The sequence below is a fragment of the Phacochoerus africanus genome, chromosome 7, assembly GCF_016906955.1.
Source record: "Phacochoerus africanus isolate WHEZ1 chromosome 7, ROS_Pafr_v1, whole genome shotgun sequence".
NCBI classification, from domain to species: Eukaryota; Metazoa; Chordata; class Mammalia; order Artiodactyla; family Suidae; genus Phacochoerus; species Phacochoerus africanus.
In genome coordinates, this window is record NC_062550.1 from 54,766,341 (window position 1) to 54,788,232 (window position 21,892).

At 38.2% G+C, this 21,892-nt stretch overlaps 1 non-coding gene across 1 annotated transcript; it reads right to left on the reverse strand.

Annotated features, from left to right (window-relative positions):
- Positions 1–8,321: 8,321 nt before the first annotated feature.
- Positions 8,322–8,393, reverse strand: TRNAE-UUC (transfer RNA glutamic acid (anticodon UUC)). Its single transcript has one exon. It is a non-coding gene; the product is annotated as a tRNA-Glu (tRNA).
- Between the last annotated feature and the right edge of the window lie 13,499 nt (positions 8,394–21,892).

Below are 21,892 nucleotides of genomic sequence, written 5' to 3' on the forward strand. Positions count from 1 at the left end.
AGCGTTCCCATGAACTGCGTTATGGGTCACAGATGTGGCTCGGATCCTGCATTGCTGTGGCTGTAGCATAGGCCTGCAGCAGTAGCTGCAATTTGACCCCTAGTCTGGGAATTTCTATGTCACAGCCCTAAAAAGCAAAAAAGAAAAAAGAATCAGCTTCTCGTTTGTTCATTGTCTCTTTCCTCTCCTCTCAGTACTTTCTCCTGTCATTATTTCTATTTTCTTTGGCATGGCTTTATTATTCTCTTTGTAAATATTCCATATATGCTTAAAAAATACACATATTTTCTGATTACTGTGAATCAAACTTGTTCAGTTGTATTATTCAAATATTCTATATCCTTTAGAATTACTAGTCTGTAATTGTAATTGTAATTGTTGTTTGGTTCATCAGTTTCTAATAGAGCTATTGGAGATTTGACAGTTTTCCCTTGAAATTTGTTGCCAGGAATATATATACAAATTCTTCATTATTACAATGCTTTTTTTTCCCTTCTTTTTATGGCCATACCCCTGGCATGTGGAAGTTCCCAGTCCAGCAGTTGAATCTGACCTATGCTGCAGCTATGGCAACGCTTGATCCTTTAACCCACTGCACCAGTTGGGGATCAACCTGCTTCCTCCAGCGACCTGAGACCACTGCAGTAGGATTCTTAACCCAATGAGCCACAGCAGGAACTCAATTATTATAACTCTGAATGGACTGAGTTTTTTGTATGATGCAGCATTCATTTGTAACCCCATTAAAATTTTGGCCTTAAATTTTTGTCTGCTGTTACTATTTCTTTATCAACTGTCCTTTGTGAAGTATTTTTCTTTGCTTAATTTTAATTTTTATGGGTGTCTATTTTGAAATTATTTTAGACTTGCAAAAATTTGAAAAATTTTTATATAGAACCTTCACAAAACTTTTATATAGAAAATTTTTATATAGAACCTTCACAAAACTTCCCCCAACTGTTTACATTTTGAATAATCACAATCTAATGATCAAAATCAGGGAACTCACACTGACACAATACCACTAACTAACCAGTAGAATTTATTTAAATGTTGTCTATTGGCAGCTGTTTGTTTTTTTTTTTTTAAGCCCAGGATTCAATCTAGGACATTTACTGCTTTTAATTCTGAAAATTTTTCAATCTTTCTTTCATTCATAACCTCAACACTTTTGAAGAGTTGTACAGTACAGATGTTTTATAGAACGTCCCCAGTGTGGGTCTGATTTTTCTTCATGATGACATTCAGATTATGTATTTGATAAGAATACAATGTGACATTTTGTCCATCCAAGTGCATCATATCAGGAAGTGTGTTATATTGATATCTCACTAGTGACGTTATTTTTAGTCACCAGGTTAATGTCTGTTAGCTTTCCCTACTATAACATTTCTATTTTGCTTTTTATAATTAATATGTATCTAATGGGAAGATACTCTAAGACTATGTAAACATCCTGTTTCTCAACCTACGTTGTCTACATACATTGATGACGCTTGTCTAAAATATTTATTGCCATGGTGTTTGCCAAGTGTGTTTTCTATTTGCACCATTCTTTCTACTTTTGTTAAAGTTTTTCTGTAGGTGTTCTCCTGTGATGCAGCAGGTTAGGGATCTGGCTTTGTCACTGCAGCAACTTGGGTTGCTGCTATGGCGCAGGTTCTATCCCTGGTTTGGGAACGTTCACATGCCACAGGTGTGGCCAAAACAAAACAGAAACTACCAAAGCACCACACACACAAACAAAAAATGGACCAAAAAAAAAAGATTAAGTTCTACTGTAAACAAGAGCTTTCTGGAGTTCTCATCGTGGCTCAGTGGTTAAAGAATCTGACTAGGAACCATAAATCTGCGGGTTCGATCCCTGACCTTGTTCAGTGGGTTAAGGATCTGGCGTTTCCCTAAGCTGTGGTGTAAGTCGCAGACGTGGCTCAGATCCCACGTTGCTATGGCTCTGGCGTAGGCCAGTGGCTACAGCTCCGATTAGACCCCTAGCCTGGGAACTTCCATATGCCACGGGAGCGGCCCTAGAAAAGACTCCACTTGTAGAATAAAGAGAAAGATATTTGGACTTTGTCTCTAGTTCCTGGCACAGTGTGCCTAAAACCCTTGGCATTTCCTGAATAGTAAATGTGTTAGGAGCCGCTTTTGTTCTAACACACTCAGTCTTGGCAGGCTTGTAGATAGTTTCAGGGTGAGAGCTGGTCTCCAGAAAGACCAAACTTTGATAAGCTTGGAATATTCAGCCCCACCTATCACAAATCTCAGGTGAGAGAGAGGGGCTAGAGACTGAGTCACCATTGCCAAAATCATGTGCCTATGTAATGAAATTTCCATAAAAATCTCCCAAATGACATGGTCCAGGGAACTCTCAAGTTGGGGAATAATATCCATGTGCCATGAGTGAGGGCCACCTCTGGATCTTGCCTTATGTACTTCTTCATCTAGCTTCTTAACAGTATCCTTTATAATAAGCTGCAATAATTAGTGTAGCATTTTCTTGCATTCTGCAAGTTGTTCTAGCAAGTCATTGAAACTGAGGGGAGCCTTGAAGAAATCCCTAAATTTGTGACGAAATTGGATGGAACTGTGGACAACCTGGGGACCCAATTCTTGTGACTGGCATCAGATTTAAGGGGTATTGAGCCCTTAAATCTGTGGAGTCTAATGTTAATACAGGGTAGTTCCTGTCCAAATTACATTGAACTGTGGCCACCTAGTTGACAGTGTAGAGTTGGAGAAGTGGTGATGAGAAAGACATCATGTATTTGGTGTCATGAACAAAAAATACCTCTTGTCATCTTTGCAGATTTATATTTTATTTTAAAGATTATAATCAATGGTATGTGTGCTGGAGCCAACCTATATGGCTCAAAAAGCCATTTGTTTACTTTTATGAGATTGTGGGCTGGTTGTTAAATGCAATCACACACATTACACAAATGGTAGCATTTCTATGTGCTATTTTGAGCTTTCTTTTTCATTAATGATACATCATGGAGATTGTTCTATATTAATAGAAAACTTTTTCACAGTTGCATGGAATTCCTTTTATACTTTTAAGATAATCTAATTTTGTTTTTGTTATGTTTGGTCTAGGTGTATTATTTTATTTTATAATATTTTATTTTGGACTTTGGTATACACCCTAACTTTCAAGATTTATATCTTTCTTTAATTCTGGAATCATTTATTATCTCTTCAAATACTAGTTTCCACCATTCCCCCTCTTTTTTTGAAACTCCTATTGTTGCTTAAGACTTATTTTGCCCCTTAATCACATAGAGAACAAAATTGTAGAAGTATCATTTTGCAGTTAGTAGCAAAACCTATGCTCTGTGTTTTTCTTAAGAAAAAAAAAAGACATCCCAACTTATAGTGGCTTTAAAATGTCATTTAGTGCTCTCATTTGTAACAATCCAAATCCTGATTGGGCCAAGTTTTCTAGCTGGTTTTGCTCCACAGTAAGTCATTAAATGAATAGAGTTCCCTCAGACTGTGTCTTCACCATTGCCTAGGGTAAAAGTTCTTAACCATTTTTGACACTCTATTTAAGTATATGAACTTTCAGAATAATGTTTTTTAAGGTGTAAAATGAAATATATTTGGATTCAGAGGAAACCAATTATACTAGATTATGGTTAACAAAATCATTGCCTAAATTGTGATACAATAAAATATATACTTAATTACTTAACCCAGCATAATCAATGTCTCATCCCAATCCTAACTCAAGTAGGATTGAGCATATCTGATATTTAGAGAAATCTGAAAAAATAACAATGTGATATGAAAATATTCTTTTGGATGGCAAATTCATAGGAATTGCCACACTGTGATGTGTGGTCCACATTCATAATTAGAGAAAATAATAATTTTAGCAAAAGGCTAGTGAAGATTAAGGATGTAATATTTTCTATCCACCTCTCCTCTTTTCCATTTTATAAATCCGCATCTCTCAGCCTTAATTTCCAACATTTATTTTGAAAATTTTCAAACATGTAGAAAAGCTGAAAAAATGGTGGAAATGAATACCTATACACTCTCCACCTAGACTCATAATTGTTGTTAGCTCCAGCTTTAGCTTCTTTATTTAAAATTATGTGTGTGTATATATATATATATTTATTTATAAACAGTTTGAAGATGAGATAACAGGTATCTGGGAGGAAGAAATTTTCCTCTATCCTTTTGGGTTCTTCTGGCTGGTACAAGAATTAAATAGGCAGGAAACAGATTAACAGGAGAAAGTGAAACCAAAGTTTAATAACATGCATACATGGAAGAGACCAGGAAAACTGAGTAACTCAGCAAAATGGCTGAAATTCTCACCTGAAATACCATTTTAGCTGATGACAAAAGAGGATGTTGGGGGTAGGGGTTTGGAACCTCAAAGGGGAGGAAGGCAACTGACAGGAAGATGGAAAAGCAAATGCTCCAGGTTGCAGATTAGGTTCAGGTTTTTCTGTGTTTCTATAGCAGCCGCCCACATCAAATCACCAAAGCGCAAGAAGACAAGAGAAACCCTGGGCACATTTAAAGCGTGTGCTCACGTTATTTCTTAGCATTTCATACTCTGCTGGCCAAAACAAGTCAGTGGAGCAGGGAAATAGAGTCCACTGCAAATTAGAGGAGGGATAGAATGACTGTTTCTGAAATGTTAATCTACTACACCAAGATTACCAGGAATGAGGGCACAGAAGTGGGTAGAAAGGTTAAGCTTCCAAGGGAAGCGCACAGAAGAACTCAGTTCTGGCCATGACTGGTATCGGGGAGGGGGGAGTTTCCCCCTCTACTGTTCTTGTGTTCTTGTGACTGGACTAATAATAAAATGGACACAAGACAGACGAACAGGAGTGAAGGAAGCAAATTTTAACTCACAGAGCTCTCATATAAATGGGACTTAAGAAGTGGTCAAAGCACGGAGTTCCCGTCGTGGCGCAGTGGTTAACGAATCCGACTAGGAACCATGAGGTTGCGGGTTCGGTCCCTGCCCTTGCTCAGTGGGTTAATGATCCAGCGTTGCCGTAAGCTGTGGTGTAGGTTGAAGATGCGGCTGGGATCCCATGTTGCTGTGGCTCTGGTGTAGGCCTGTGGCTACAGCTCCGATTCGACCCCTAGCCTGGGAACCTCCATATGCCGCGGGAGCGGCCCAAGAAATAGAAAAAAGACAAAAAAAAAAAAAAAGAATATGGTGGAAGAAGTGGTCAAAGCAGGCAGATTTTATACATTTTAGACAGTGAAACAATACATTTGAAAGGAATTGACAGGATAAAGAAACTTAGATTTTGGGTATCCAATTAATCTAAATAGAATTTACATTTGGGATAGCAAATTTAAAAAGCAACAAGCTTTTCAATTGAATCTCAATAAAACTAGAAGAATTTTAAAAAGAAAAAACAAACAAACAAAATAACAAGGTTTGTTTATACAGGTTTCTCAGCACCAGTTCCCTACCTCTGGTGATAAGAGTGTCCCGCTTATTTCCAGATGCAGGAAGGGTGACTTTCACATGAGAGAAGATTTATTTCTTGCTTTTGGGGGGACAGGAAGGAGTGTCAGAGTTTCTCTCTTGCACTAGCCATTTCTTAAGTAACTTTAATTCCATATAGAATTGAGACATATTTTGGAGTAGCCTACCCTGGGTCCCAGCATTGAAGATGGAAAAAGAGGAACAGCCCCCCAAACACCAAATATCAAGAAGTAATATGGAGAACTTATGACAGAGTGTATGATGATTAGAATGATGAAATGATTTTTTGAAATATTTATTTATTTATTTTGATTTTTAAGGGCACACCCGCAGCATATGGAGGTTCCCAGTCTAGGGGTTGATTTAGAGCTACAGCTGCTGGTCTATGCCACAGCCATAGCAACGTGGGATCTGAGACGCATCTGCAACCCATGTCACAGCTCATGGCAATGCCAGATCCCCAATCCACTGAGGGAGACCAGGGATGGAACCCACATCCTCATGGATACTAGATTAATTTGTTTCTGCTGCACCACAATGGGAACTCCTAGAGTGACAAAATGATGATGACACTACAGGTATCACAAAAAAATCATAGATGTTGATGCTGGGGAGAGAGATGAAGAATCAAGAGAGAGGAGGGAAAAAAGAAATCTTATTTTTGATTATCTATGATGAATTATATTTATTCATGTGAGCTGCTTAGCTTTTATTATTTATAATCTGTAGATACAATAACCATCACAAACACATGACTATGTCAAATTGCGTTAATTTAGTTATAGTAGAATAATTTATAGAATGAATGTTTTATATTTTTGGCATGTAATCTGATTTTTTGCTTATAATTAAAGGAGTGAATTATCTAAACTGGGGTAGAAACTAAAAGAATATAAATTTTTAAATATGTTTAAAATTATTTTACAGAAATTCACAGAATATAGTCAATAATTGGATTAGGTTCAAAGGAGTTGTATGAATGTAAGATATTTATGCCAGCAAACATATGTGACTTCTTGCATAGTACAATCAACAAAAGGCAAAAAAAAAAAGATTAAGAGCTCCCATTGTGGCTTGGTGGGTTAAGGACCCGACATTGTATCTGTGAGGATGCAGGTTCGATCGCTGGCCTCCCTCAGTGGGTTAAGGATCTGGTGTTGCTGCAAGCTGTTGCATAGGCTGCAAATGCGACTTGGATCCTGTGTTGCTGTGACTGTGGTGTAGACCTTAGCTGCAGCTCTAATTCGACCCCTAGCCTGGAAATGTCCATATGCTGCAGGTACAGCCATAAAAAGCAAAAAAAAAAAAAAAAAAAGCAAGTTGTGTGTGTGGGGAGTCTGAGAGATAAACTCCCAAAATGACTGCCAATGATTCCTGTTGATCCTATACAGGCACATGCTGCTCCTCTCATCCAGATTGCCTTGTGACTTGTTTCAACCACTAAACATGGCACAAGGTATACTGTACAGTTATATGGTGCAGTTTAGGGATCTTTCCTTTAAAGGAGAGATTTTTTTTTTTTGTCTTTTTGCCTTTTTCTAGGGCCGCTCCTGCGGCATATGGAATTCCCAGGCTAGGGATCGAATCGGAGCTGTAGCCACTGGCCTCCACCAGAGTCACAGCAAGCCAGATCTGAGCCGCGTCTGCAACCTACACCACAGGCTCATGGCAACGCTGGATCCCTAACCCACTGAGCAAGGCCAGGGATCGAACTCGCAACCTCATGATTCCTAGTTGGATTCGTTAACCACTGAGCCAGGACGAGAACTCTGTAAAGGAGTGATCTTGAATCTCTCAGCCCCAGTTGAATTCCCTACTGACTGGAGGCATAAGAGTATCTAGTCAATACCATGTTGGTAGAGTTATCATTCATCTTAGACTAGAATTATGAGAGATTAGAAATAGTTATTGTTTTAAGCCTCTAAGTTTTGGGATCGTTTGGTACTCAGTAATTGATAACAAAGAGAAACTGGTACTGGGCATGGGGTCCAGTCACAATACAAACTTTAAAAAATACACAGCATTGGCTTTGGAACTGTGTGGTGGCAGAAAAGGGAAGGATGCAAAGAGACTGTTGGTGTGGGTGCTGTAAAAGCAGGGAAGAGGATGTCAATAAAGACTGGAGAAATTGCAAACATAACACTTTAGTGGGAACTGGAAAGGCAATGAGGAAATTACTATTGGGGTTAGTAAGGAAGAATCCAAAGTACACTGCAGCAGAACAATTAGCAAGCTTTCCATCTGTAGTAACATGGAAGAGAAAAGGTATGCGGTGAACCTATAAATTTATTTATGGAGTTTTCCAGGCAGAACATTGAAAGCATCCATTGGTTTTTACTAGCAATAGCATATGATAAGGTATGACAGAGGAAGGTGAGGATTAAATAAGGGATTAGGAGTTTCCGTTGTGGCTCAGTGGAAACAAATTTGACTAGTATCCATGAGGATGCAGGTTCAATCCCTGGCCTTGCTTAATGGGTTCAGAATCTGGTGTTGCTATGAGCTGTGGTGTAGGTCACAGACACAGCTCAGATCCCACATTGCCATGGCGGTGGCATAGACCAAAGCTACAGCTCCAATTTGACCCCTAGCCTGGGAACCTCCATATGCCGTGAGGGTAGCGCTAAAAAGACCAATAAATTAATTAATTAATAAAAATGAATGAAAAAGGGGTTTTTTTTTGTGTTTTCAAGCAGAATTTAGAGGACACATAGAGGGCCCAGCCAGGACAGTCTTTCTAGCAAGTAAAAAATTCACAAAGCTAAAAAATATCCTCAGAAGCAAAGTTAAAATGAAGAATGCTTTTGTTTTTGGCCACAGCATACATGAGCTTGATATGGGATCTCAGTTCCCAGACCAGGGATTGAACCTGGGCCACAGCAGTGAAAGCACTGAGTCATAACCACTAAACCACCAGGGAACTCCCCATATTCAGAATTGTGCCAGTAAAACACAGTCAAAGCAGTTCAAGTGTTCAGTTGTAAGACACTTTGTTAAGACCTCAGAATGATTCAGAAAGTGTCTTGTGGGAGTTCCCATCGTGGCTCAGCGGTTAATGAATTTGACTAGGATCCCTGAGGATGCAGGTTTGATCCCTGGCCTCCCTCAGTGGGTTAAGGATCCGGCGTTGCCATGAGCTATGGTGTAGGTCACAGATGTGGCTTGGATCCTGCATTGCTGTGGCTGTAGTGTAAGCCGGCTGCTGCAGCTCCAATTCAAGCCCTAGCCTGGGAACCTACATATGCCATGGGTGTGGCTCTAAAAAAAAAAAGGTCTTGCGGATCCTAAACGTTACACAGAAGGGCTTCTAAGAATCTAAGGGCATTGTCCTCTGGCAACATAATATGCCCCAAATAGAGACACATGCCCCAAACTTCTAATAGTAGAAAGCAGGCAGTGAGAATGACTGATGGAAAAGGAGTGATAACCTAGGTGAAGCAAAGATCCTACAGAAGCTAAAACAAGAATCAATAAAATAATGAACTTGGAGAACTCCCAGAACTGGGACACATCCATGGGGTCTGTGGAATGGGACACACGCAGCCAGATTTTAGATTACTATGTGATTTCTATGTATCTTTCACTTCCTGTTTGTAGAACATGAATTTCTCTTGCAGTTATCCTATCCTTTTCTCACCAATGTATACTGGTATGTTGGGGGGTAGGGGGTGAGGGTAGATAGACAGGTATTTTTAACTCACAGTTCTCCAGATCAAGACGAAGCAAACCTGAAGCAACTCCTTCACATTTTGACCTAATACAGATGACAAGATCTTGGACGTTGAGCTAGCAGAGTAATGGGATGAGTTTTGGAGGAAAGGAAGAGATGAATGTATTTTGATGTGGGTGGAAGGTAAATTGTGTTGCTAGAGGATAGATCATGGTAGATTGTTTCTAAAGGTAGCCACCCACGTCTGCACATGCATGTTACTCCACCAATAGAAAGGTAGATCCTAATTTCCTTCCCCCAGAATTTGGCCTGGATTGTGATCTGCATGGACCTGTAGAATGTGTTAGAAGTGACGTTCTAAATTATTAGAGAAATGCAGATCAAAACCACAATGAGGTATCACCTCCTACCTTTGAGAACGGGCATCATCAAAAAGTCTACAAATAAATGTTAGGATGTGGAGAAAAGGGAATCTTTGTACACTGTTGGTAAGAATATAAATTGGTGTAGCCACTGTGGAAAAGAGTATAGAGTTTATTTAAAAACTTAAAATAGAGTTACCATGTGATCCAGCAATTCCACTCTTGGGCATAATTCTGAAAAAAAATGAAAACACTAATTTAAAAAGATACATGCATGCAAATATTCACAGCAATACTATTTACGGTAGCCAAGACATGGAAACAACTCAAATGCCCATGAATAGACCACTGGTTTAAGAAGATGTGGAATATATATACAATATACTCAGCCATAAAGAAAGAATGAAATATTCCCATTTACAGCGATATGGGTGGGCTCAGAGATTATCTTATTAAATGAGATAGGTCAGACAGAGACAAATATTAAATGACATCACTTAAACGTGGAATCTAAAAAATAATACAAATGAATCTGTATACAAAACAGAAACAGACTCACAAACATAGATAACAAGCCTGTTTGTTAGGACTACGGCATTAACAGATACAAACTGCTATACATAAAATAGATAATCAACAAGGATTTACTTGTATAGCACAGGGAAATATATCCAATATCTTGTAATAACCTATAATGGAAAATAATCTGAAAAAATATGTATAATCGAATCACTTTGCTCTATACTTGGAACTAACACAATATTGTAATTCAACTATATAAAAAAAAGAAAAGAAGAAGAAGAAGTGAGGTTCCAAAACATCTAAGCACATGCCTTAAGAGATTTCTGCTTTTTTGGTGTCAACCAGCAATATAAATAAGCTTGGGCTTGACTACCGAATAGTGAGAGACTAGAGACTAGAGAAGAAAAGCCCTGGTTTCTAGTGCTCCCTGCCAAGGCTCCAGCCCTATGAAGGAAGTTATCTTGAGTATTTCTACCCAGCTTAGTTCTTAGATGCATGAACAACTTCAGTTGGCTCTATGTGAAACCAAGATAAGCCATTGCCACTGAGCACTGCTCAAAGTGCAGAGTCATGAACGAATAAATGATTGTGTTTAAAATCCACAAAATTATGGGGCTGGTTTATCATGCAACAATAAATAACTGAAATGAGGTGCTTGAGAACATTTCGGGGAATGGTGGAACACGTTTAAGGAAACAATGATTTAATAATTAGCGATTCGAATATGTTGAATTTTAGATGAGAGTGGGACATATAAACAGCAATGTTCTGCTGTCAAATTGATAACACATTTAAGAAGAATAAAACACGATTATACTTTTATATAATAATTCAGGCAATGATTGGTTTATCAACTATTCACTGATAGTCTATTATATTCCAGGAACCTCTGCTAGGGTTTGAAAAACAATGTAAGTGTCTCAAGATGTCTTAAGCTAACTTAGCCACTTAGCAATTTTCAAAATATTTTTGTACATACTGGTGGCTTCTAGCAAAGGTAGACAGGGCTATTTCTCTACTCCCCCCGCTTCCTGCCAATTCCCAACAGCCTTGCTAACAGTAGTACCTTACAATAAGGAGAAGCCATAGGCCAAATTCTGACAGAAGTACTAACATTTATTAGATATTATTTTAATATACATATATATCCATGATGAGAATGCAGAATTCCATTTAAGAAATGCATATTAAGATGATGACACAAAGCAAAATTACAGTATTAATATTTTTATGGTAGGTTCTGGAATAAGCTGTTCATCATTGGTATATTTTAATGTTTTATGTTTTATTGCTTTAAAGAATTAGTGTATTTAATATTTTACAGATTATGCTACAATTGCAATATAAAAGTTTCATTGATTGATATTTGTAATTTTAAGTTGAAAAGCATAGGAAAAAGCTATTAGGTTTATAAACAGTGTTTCAACTTTTAAAATAACTTGATATTTAATGTAAATACATACATATGTTTAGTTTTCTAGATTTAAGAGTTATTTAAATACTTGGGATGTTTTGTGGATCAGATAATTGAACTATTTAAAATTATAAATGGGACTAAATATTAATCAAAATCCTCTTTAGGAGTTCCCGTCATGGTGCAGTGGTTAACGAATTCGACTAGGAACCATGAGGTTGCAGGTTCGGTCCCTGCGCTTGCTCAGTGGGTTAAGGATCTGGCATTGCCGTGAGCTGTGGTGTAGGTCGCAGACGCGGCTCGGATCCCGCGTTGCTGTGGCTCTGGCGTAGGCCGGAGACTACAGCTCCGATTAGACCCCTAGCCTGGGAACCTCCATATGCCGCGGGAGCGGCCCAAGAAATAGCAAAAAGACAAAAAAAAAAAAATCCTCTTTAAAGTAAATGTAAACTTTTCTCAGATTTATAAATTAATAATTTGATAAGTGAAGTTAAAATTTTAAGAAGAAATAAGTTTTGAAATTTATAACTTTAATAAATCAAATATTAATTTTAATAACCTCAAGTCATCTTTTTTCAGAGTCATTGCCAAGGACACTGAAATACTCTCATTAATATTATGTGGACGGAGAGTTCATCAATGTTAAGTACAGCTTATGATAAAAAGTAATAAATGCTACCATATATGTGTATACTTTTCTTTTCCTTTCTTTTCTTTTCTTTTCTTTCTTTTTTTTTTTTTTTCTTTTTAGGGCCACACCCATGACATATGGGAGTTCCCAGGCTAGGGGTTGAATTGGAGCTGTAGCTGCCGGCCTACGCCACAGCCACAGCAACGTGGGATCGGAGCCTTGTCTTAGACCTACACCACAGCTCACGGCAATGCCAGATCCTTAACCCATTGAGCAAGGCCAGGGATTGAACCCCAGTTCTCATGGATACTAGTTGGGTTCGTTACCACTGAGCCACAGTGGGAATTCCTGTTTTTGTTTTTCTATTTGTTTAATTTAATGGTTAAATTTTGCATTTCTAAAATTTAGTTTGAATATTTAGATATTTCAAGTAATGAACTGCTAAGAAAGAGATTTTTGTTTTCTTTTTTGAGGACTGCACTGTAAGAAGCAGAATTGTTCAAAAACTGCCGAGAACTCAGCGGTTTTCCCAGACAAGAAGCAGATCTCCAGGAAGGGTTGGATCTAGGATTTGTGGGACCTGAAGTTTATAGTTTCCTTTTGCAGACCTTTCTTTTTCATTTCTCAAATAAATCTAACTCCTTTACCACCTTTGACACTGTGGAATTGCCTCTGATCCTCTTCTTAAGTTCTGCTCTTTGATGACTCAGTGCTATTACTTCACATCGCTTTCACATGCAGCAATGGAGGAAATTAATTTGAAATTTTATCCTGGTCAAATACAATGAAAGTATAAGATAACAGTCCTGCAGCCACAATTATGTGCAAATGGAATGTAAGAAAGTTTAGAAAGACACTTGAACTAATTTAATTAGAAATTGTCATTCCTTTGAGCAAATTATGATAGATCTGAAAAATATTTTAGAGTTAAAAGGGGCTATTGCAGCAAATGATGTGTTTTTGCACCCTATAACCCCTTTTCATCTACATAGTTAACTTTCCTTTATTATTAAATATAGGTCTTTAAGAGAAAACCTATCTTGAGTTGGGGAAAAAAACGTATAAGTATATGGATTTTGGTTTCTACAAATAATTCAGAGTGATAAGTAGTTTTAGAAAAAAAGACTAGAGTCAGGGGTTTTGGTCCTGGCTCTGCCTTTTTCCTGTCACATGACTTCTCTTTAGATCATGTGTAAAGTGGAGATCATACAGCTTACTCTGCCAATTTGACACAGTTATTTTGTATTAGCTAAGTGGACATGAAAGAAGGATCTTAAAGTTCAGAAGGGAGGTACCACTTTACTCATCGCATAGTCACTGCCCCATACGTAACCCTGAGCACACAGCCTCCCCTGTGCCTGGAACACAAAGTTCTCTCCTCTTTGCATATTGAAACAGCACTTCCCCTTTAAGGCCATGTTCAAGAGCTCTCACCTCCTAGAGCTTTCTTGTGGAGGCTCAACCTCTTCTGAAGTCCTCTTCTTTAGTCTGAAAGCAATTACGGACCATATGATTATTATCTCATTTATTGCTCTTTCCTTGGATCAGGTGTATTTTTTTCATGTAGTGTCATGTCACATTTTGAAGGTAGGAAGCATAGAGTAGTCGACCTCACAGGCTAATCAGATGTCTGCCTATTCTTTGCTAAGCAATGTGGGGATTCTAAGGTGAACATTCTTCCTGTTTACAGGAGTGTCATAAGGTAGTAGTAGATATGAGGCTTTTTGCTTATAAAACATTCATAGTTATTACCATTAAACACTATAAAATCATCAGCATTTAGATAGTATCTGAAGCCCTAAGAGTAAATAAAGGAGCTTGATGTGAAGGGAATTTTGGAGAGAAGAGGGCCAAAGGCAGAGCCTCAGAGATTCAATATCTAAGAGATGAGGGGAGGACACTGAAAGTCCAGGGAAGGCCATGAACCTAACACTGTTCTTTTTTGGGTAGAGGGGAGCACCTGCAGCAGCATGTGGAAGTTCATGTGGCAGGGATGAACCTGAACCACAGCAGCAACCCAGGCCACTGCAGTGACAGTGCTGGATCCTTAAACAAATGCGCCATAGCAGAAGCCAAATAGGAACATATTTTTTTTTATTTTTGGTCATGCCAAATATAAAAATTTCCCAGGCTAGGGGTGTAATCCACACCACAACAGTGACAACACTAGAGAAACCTCTTAACCAGCTGAGCCACTGGACAAGTTCCTAAAACTGTTCTTTACAAAGTCTATTTTTTAAAAATGAGCACTGAAAAAAAAAATGCTTAGTGTCATAAGTCATGAGGGAAATACAAATTAAAACCACAAGAAGATGCCACAACCTCTCCATGAGAGTGGTTAAAATTTAAAAGACTGACAGGAGTTTCCATCATGGCACAGCAGATCCAAATCTGACTAGGAACCATGAGATTTCAGGTTCATCCCTGGCCTCGCTCAGTGTGTTAAGGATCCAGCGTTGTTGTGAGCTGTGGTTAGGTCTCAGATGTGGCTCAGATTTGGCGTTGCTGTGGCCCTGGCGTAGCCTGGCAGCAATAGCTAGAATTAGACCCTCTAGCCTGGGAACCTCCATATGCCGCTAGTGTGGCCCTAAAAGGACAAAATACATAAATAAATAAACAAATAAACAAATAAATGAAAGAAAGAAAGACTGATAACATCAAGTGTTGGAGAATATGAAGCAACCAGAATTCATAGTTTGTCTGAGGAGAATGCAAATTGTATGGCCGTACTGGAAAATAGTTTGGCAGTTTCTTACAAAATTAAACATACATTTAAAATACAAACCAACAATTCCACTCTTCAGTATTTATCCAAAGGAAAAGAAAATATATGTCTACATAAGGACTTGATCCTAAATATTAAGAAAAACTTTATGCATAATAGCTCAAAACTGAAATCAACCCAAATGTGGTTAAGGAGTAAACAAATATATTTCTTTTTATTGTTAAGTGGTATTGTATTACATGGACGAGTTATAATTTTTTTTCTGTTTACTAGCTGATAGACACGAGTTTTTTCAAATTCAGGGGTTATAGATAAAGTTGTTATATTCATGTGGAAGTCTTTGAACTTCAGTTTTTACTTCTCTTGGGTAAACAAGAGTGCAATTGCTATGCTTTATGTTAAAGGTTTACTTCAGTTTATAAGATGTTATCAAATTATTTCCTAAAGTCACCATGAATATTGCTTGCTAGCAATTTATGAGAGTCCCAGTTGCTCTGCATCCTAGCCTGCATTTGGTATTGTCATTAAATTTTTTTAACCTTTCTAAAAAGTATTATTATAGCCTGAAATGCATCCTAATTTATTTGTTGTAGCCTTAAGCCCCTAATGTAACTGTATTTGGAGATAGAATCTTTAAAGCTAAGTGAATTCATAGGAGTGGAGGCCTAATCCAGTAGGTGTCTTCATAAGAAGAGGAAGAGACACCAGGAGGGCACACATTCACTGAGAAAAGGCCACATAGCAATATGGCAGTCATCTGCAAGCCAGGAAGGGAGGCTTCACCAGAATCTAACCCTGCCAGCACCTTATCTTTGACCTCTAGCCTCTAGATCGTGAGGAGGCTAATTTCTATCATTGAAGGCACCAGATGGTAGTATTTTGTTATGGAAGCCTGAAAAGACTAATACAGGTATATTGCTGTATCTCATGTGGTTTTAATTTGCATTTCCTGAGTAACTAATAATATTGAACCTCTTTCCATGTATTTGTTTGACATCATCTAGGTCTTCTTGTCAATCATGAATACCAGTGTGCTAGAACCAATTTTTGCCCCACAGTTTTCTTAATTTGTTAGGATCATTGTTTTTACTATAATGCAGTGATTCCCTGGTATTTTGTATTTGAATAATCTTTGCAAAAATTAGGTTTCCATGCTGAGATTTTTTTTGGTGATGCCCACAGCATGAGGAAGTTCCCAGGCCAGGAGCTGAACACATGCCACAGCTGTAACCAGAGCCAAAGCGGTGACAGCACCAGATCCTTATCTCACTGACCCACAAGGGAACTCCACAATGCCTAGATTTTTTAAATGGCATTTACAGTAATTTTCACAATAATGTTATATGTTTGGAAGTTGTACCTTAGAATAACCTTCTGAAAACGTAATTTTGATTCTATGATTTGGATTTAAAAATTATTGAAATGACGTGAGTTTTTATCTGAAGTATCTGATAACACTGGCATAAAAAGAGGTACCATTTAATTATTTGCAAAGCCCTTGTTCCACTAGTGGAGCCAACACATTAACAGCTATTAGTCTACTTTTCCGAAGAGCACAAGAAAACATTTGATTAAAAAACGAGTGAAATTATTGCAACAGTTGTTTGATCTAACACATCACAAAGTGATACATTAATGGACTTTCTATACCTGCACATGTTAAATTTTTGGTTTTGAAGCATAGCCTTATTAAAATAAGTACTTACTTTTGAAGTATATGTGTATCTTTTGAATTTTTAGTACTCATTTAGTTGTCATTCCTGTGGCCTCCATGGTGGATATAAAAGTGGCAAATGTACTGTGCAAGTAGCATTTCTATCAACAGTATTCTTAAGAAATGGAATCATAGTACTTAATTTTTCATTAAACATGTATGTTATGGGTTGAACTGTGTGGTGTTTCCCTTTAAAATTCATATATCTTGAAGTCCTAATCCCCTATGGGGCCATATTTGAGATAAGGCCTTAATGGAGCCTTATCAATGAGATCCTAAGGGTGGGGCTCTAATCCAATAGGAGTGGTGTCTTTATAGAAGAGACACCATAAAGCATACTTACTCTTACTCCATGTGTGGGCATATTGAGAAGGTAGATGTCACCAAAGAGCTCTCATTAGACCTTGCTGATGTTGGCACCCTGGTCTTGGACTTCTAGTCCCCACAAGTGTGAAAAAAATAAATTTCTATTGTTTAAGCCACTCTATAGTATTTTGTTAAGACTAAGATAACACAGATAGGCCAAAAGTAGAAGATTTTGGGCCAAGGAGTGACATTATCTGATCTGTCCAAGGGACCATTCTGGCCGCTATATTGAGAGAACCCAGATAGCCATAGGTAACTAAGGGAAGAAAGAGGAAAAGAAGTTAGAAAAGTGGTGGAATAATATACAAGCGATATGATGATGGCTTGGACCACTTGGATAGTAGCTAAGTACATAGCGAAAAATGGTAAGAATCTGGTTTCTGCCTCTGCAAAGGTTGCTGACAAATTAAATGTGAGGTAAAAAAGAAAGAAGGAGTCAAGCGTTGTTCAAATATTTTTTTTTTTTTGCCTGAGCAAGTGGACAGACGATGAGAGTAAATAATGAGATAGAGAGGAAGGCAAACAGTAATTTAAGGAAAGACTTACTAGTAAAATCTGGAATTCTACTTGAGAATGTTAAAATTTAAATACGTATACACATTCAATCTGTAGGTGAATGATTCAGGCTGGAGAATACATTTAGGAGTTGTGAACACAAAATAATTTTTAAAGTCATGATGTAACAAAGAAGAAAACTGATTTTATATTAAATCTATTCCTTGAGCCCTAAGCATTGTGCTCTGTTGCCTGTGCTTAGTAATGCTGGCTCTGCATCTTTGCAAAAGAATGTTGCCTATAGCCTGAAATAAATAGGATAGCCCATTCTCAAGGCTTTGACTTATTTATTTATTTATTTTTGGACTTTTTGCCATTTCTAGGGCCACTCCCACAGCATATGGAGGTTCCCAGGCTAGGGGTCGAATTGGAACTGTAGCTGCCAGCCTACGCCAGAGCCACAACAACGTGGGATCCAAGCAGCAACTGCAACCTACACCACAGCTCATGGCAACGCCAGATCCTTAACCCACTGAACAAGGCCAGGGATCGAACCCGCAACCTCATGGTTCCTAGTTGAATTCATTAACCACTGAGCCATGATGGGAATTCCATGACCTGTAAAAGTATAACATTTTCCATGCATATAGAGATAAAAAGCTGCAGAAGAGAGAATAATATTTGTCTGGTTGGAGGTTTATGGGAACATTGTTACCAAATCTAAGTGAACAACTATAAAAACAAAGGATTTGGGCACCAAAAAGTTTGCAGCAACAAGCCATACCCCCCTCTCCTTTTAGTATAAAAGAAGCCTGAATTCTAACTCAGGTAAGATGGTTCTTTAGGGCACTAGTCCACCATCTTCTCATTCTTCTGGTTTTCTGCACTAAATCGCTATTCCTTGCATTGATGTCTTATCTTTTTATTTATTGGCCTGTCATGCAGTGAACAATATGAGCTTAGATTTGGTAACTTCAACCAAAACAACATAATTCCAATAGATTGAGTAAGAAGCAGAAATCAGAATCCAGCTGGCTTCTATTAAAGTAGGCCAATTAGACCAGGAATGGGCAAACTTCTTCTATAAAAGTCCAGATAGTTAATGTTTTAGGACTTGCAGGCCATATGCCTCTGTCACAAAAATGCAACTCTTCCATTGTAGTGGGAAAGCTGCCATAAACAGTATGAAATAGAATAAGCATGGCTATGTTCCAATAAATTTGTATTTACAGAAATAGGAATGGCCTAAATTTAGCCTGTAGGCCATAGTTTGGACTTCTGGACCTCTAAACTGGATGGTAAAGGGGTTTTCAAACGTGTCAAACAATGTCAATTTTCTCACAACTTTTTTCTGAAGAATACAGTTTTTTTTTGCTTTTTTTCGTAAAAATGGTACTTAAGCCCTTGTACAGTGTTGGTGGGGATGCAAACTGGTGTAGTCACTGTGGACAACAGTATGATGTGATCTACTTCTGAGTAATTTATCTGAAGAAAATGAAAACACTAATATGAATGCCATATACATGACCATGTGCAATAGCCAAGACATGGAAACAACCTAGGTGTCCCCTGATGGGTAAATGAATAAAGAAGATATGGTGTGCATACGTGCGCCCGCGCGCGTGCGCGCGCGCACACACACACACACACACACACACACACAGAGGAATATTATTTAGCTATGAAAAAGGAAATCCTGCCAACATTAATGGACCTTGAGTGAACACAGTAAGTGAAATAAATCAGACAGAGAAAGACGAATACCATAAAATGTCACAAATGTGGAACCTTAAAAAATGAGCTTATAGACACAGAGATACCACTGGTGGATGCCAGAGGTAAGGGCTGGATGTTGGTAAAGTGAGTGAAGAGGGAGAAAGGTACAAATTTCTAGTCATAAAATAAATAAATCCTGTATATGTAATGTATGGTATGGTAACTACAGTTAATAATACTGTATCACATATTTCTTTTTTTTTTCTTTTTCTTTTTTTCTTTTTGCTTTTCAGAGCTGTACTTGCAGCATATGGAAGTTCCCTGGCTAGGGGTCAAATTGGAGCTGTAGCTGTCAGCCTAGGCCGCAGCCACAGTAACACGGGATCTGAGCTGCCTCTGTGACCTTCACCTACACCATATCTCACGGCAATGCCAGATCCTTAACCCACTGAACGAGGCCAGGAATCGAACCTGCATCCTCACGGATACTAGTTGGGCTCCTTACTACTGAGCCACAATGGGAACTTCCTTGTATTGCACATTTCAAAGTTGGTAAGACAGTAGCTCTTAAAAGTTCTCATCACAAGAAGAAAAAAATTGTTAATTATGTGTGGTTACATATATAGTAACTAGACTTATTGTGTTGATCATTTTGCAATATATATGAATATCAAAACATTATGTTGCACAGCTGAAACTAACATAATTTTACATGTCCATTATACCTCAATTAACATTTTTTTTTTAGCTGCACCCCACAGCATATTGAAATCCCCAGGACAAGGAAAGAATTGTCACAACAGTGACCAAACCAATGCAGTGACATTGTTGGATCATTTACTCGCTGCACAAGGAAACTCCTAAAAAAAATTTTTTTTTGTCTTTTGTCTTTTAGGGCCACACCCGTGGCATATGGAGGTTCCCAGGCTGAGGGTCTAATCGGAGCTGTAGCTGCCGGCCTACGCCTAAGACACAGCAATGCCAGGTCTGAGCCACGTCTGCGACCTACACCACAGCTCATGACAATGAGGGATCCTCAACCCACTGAGCGAGGCCAGGGATCAAACCCACAACCTCAATCTTAGTTGGATTCGTTTCTGCTGTGCCGTGATGGGAACTCCAGAAACTCCTAAAATTTTTTAATAAAAATTATTTTTGAGTATTTATGGTAACATGTAATGGGTTCATAATTATTATTTTTAAATGAATTAACAATTTTCTAAGTCTCAATTTTAATTTTTAGTGAAGCAAATATCAATAGGTATAAGCCACATAACCAAATGCTCTTTGAGATTCTCAATAATTGCTAAGAATATTTGGGTGTCCACAAAGTCTGACTAAACTACTGGTTTAGAAGTTGGGGACATGAGAAGGAACCAGCAAATGAGAGACCAGGTCATGAAGAAAGAGGAAAATCAGAAATGTGATATCCTGGAAGCCAAGTGAAAACATGGTTTCAAGGATGGTGAGATTAATTGTGTCAACTAACAGAGCATTGTCAAAATGCTAATGATAAGGACCCAATAGGCAGGGAGATGTTGGACTTCAAGGGAGAGAAAAGCTGATCATTTACAGTAGAAGACTGAAGAAGAAGATGAGGAGATCCAGAGCACTGGTTGAAGGATTTCCCTTAAATGATTGAGAAGTCCCTACTTCTACTGAAACAAGAGGCAGTAAAGGAAGAATGAGGGCAAGCACGGACATATTTGTAAGTGTAGGAACAGGAAACTGAGGGAATGCCAGTCTGATGGCTTCTATTTTCACCTACAGATTAGAGGTGCATCACCTGTTAGGATGAGGGTGTGAACTGTCTGGAGGCTTAGAAGAGTGGAAAAAGTGAAAGGTGAGGAGAGAGCTGACTTCAGAAATTAGAATGCTAAGAAGGTAGTGTTGAGTTTCCAGGTGGGGTTAAAGATCATAAATGTATCATCCAATTCACCAACTGATGTAATTGACAGATTTTCTCTAGCAAATATTTAACAGCACAGGTGTTGGGATAGAGAAGACAGACAGCAGAACTGCTGGATCAGTGATAGGTAAGTTTTTTCTGTAAAGAGACTGATAGTACATACTTTAGGAGTTTTGGGCCATGTGGATCACAGCTATTCAACTCTGTAGTGTGAAATCCACCATAGACAATATATAAATGAATAAGCATGGTTGTATTCCAATAAAACTTTCTTTATGGACACTAAAATTTGAATTCAATTTTTTTGTGTGTCACGAACTTTTTTTTTTTTTACTTTTTTCAATTGCTTTAAAATGTACAAATAAATATTAGCTTGTGGGCCACACAAAAACAGGCAACAAGTGGCTTTGAATCATGGAGTCCATAGTTTGTGAGCCTAAGCACTAGACAACATGACAGATTAGAAAAAAAGTTATGCATGTTGTTCTCTTGTGGTGCAGTGGATTAAGGAGCCAGTGTTGTCACTGCAGTGGCTTGGGTCAGTACTGTGGTGTGGGTTTGATATCTGGCCCGGGAACTTCCAAATACCACAGGTGCAGCCGAGAAAGAAAAAGAAAGAAAGAAAGAAAGAAAGAAAGAAAGAAAGAAAGAAAGAAAGAAAGAAAGAAAGAAAGAAAGAAAGAAAGAAAGAAAGAAAGAAAGAAAAAGGAAAAAAGGAAAGAAGGAAAGAAGGAAAGAAGGAAAGAAGGAAGAAGGAAGAGAAGGAAGGAGGGAAAGAAAGAAAGGGAGAGAGAAAAAGGAAGGAAGGACAAAAAGCTTAAACCCTTGAAGAACTACCCCAGAACTCAGAATAGAGCCTGGGTTGGCTCCCATTTGTAGAGTGCTCTTGTGCAGT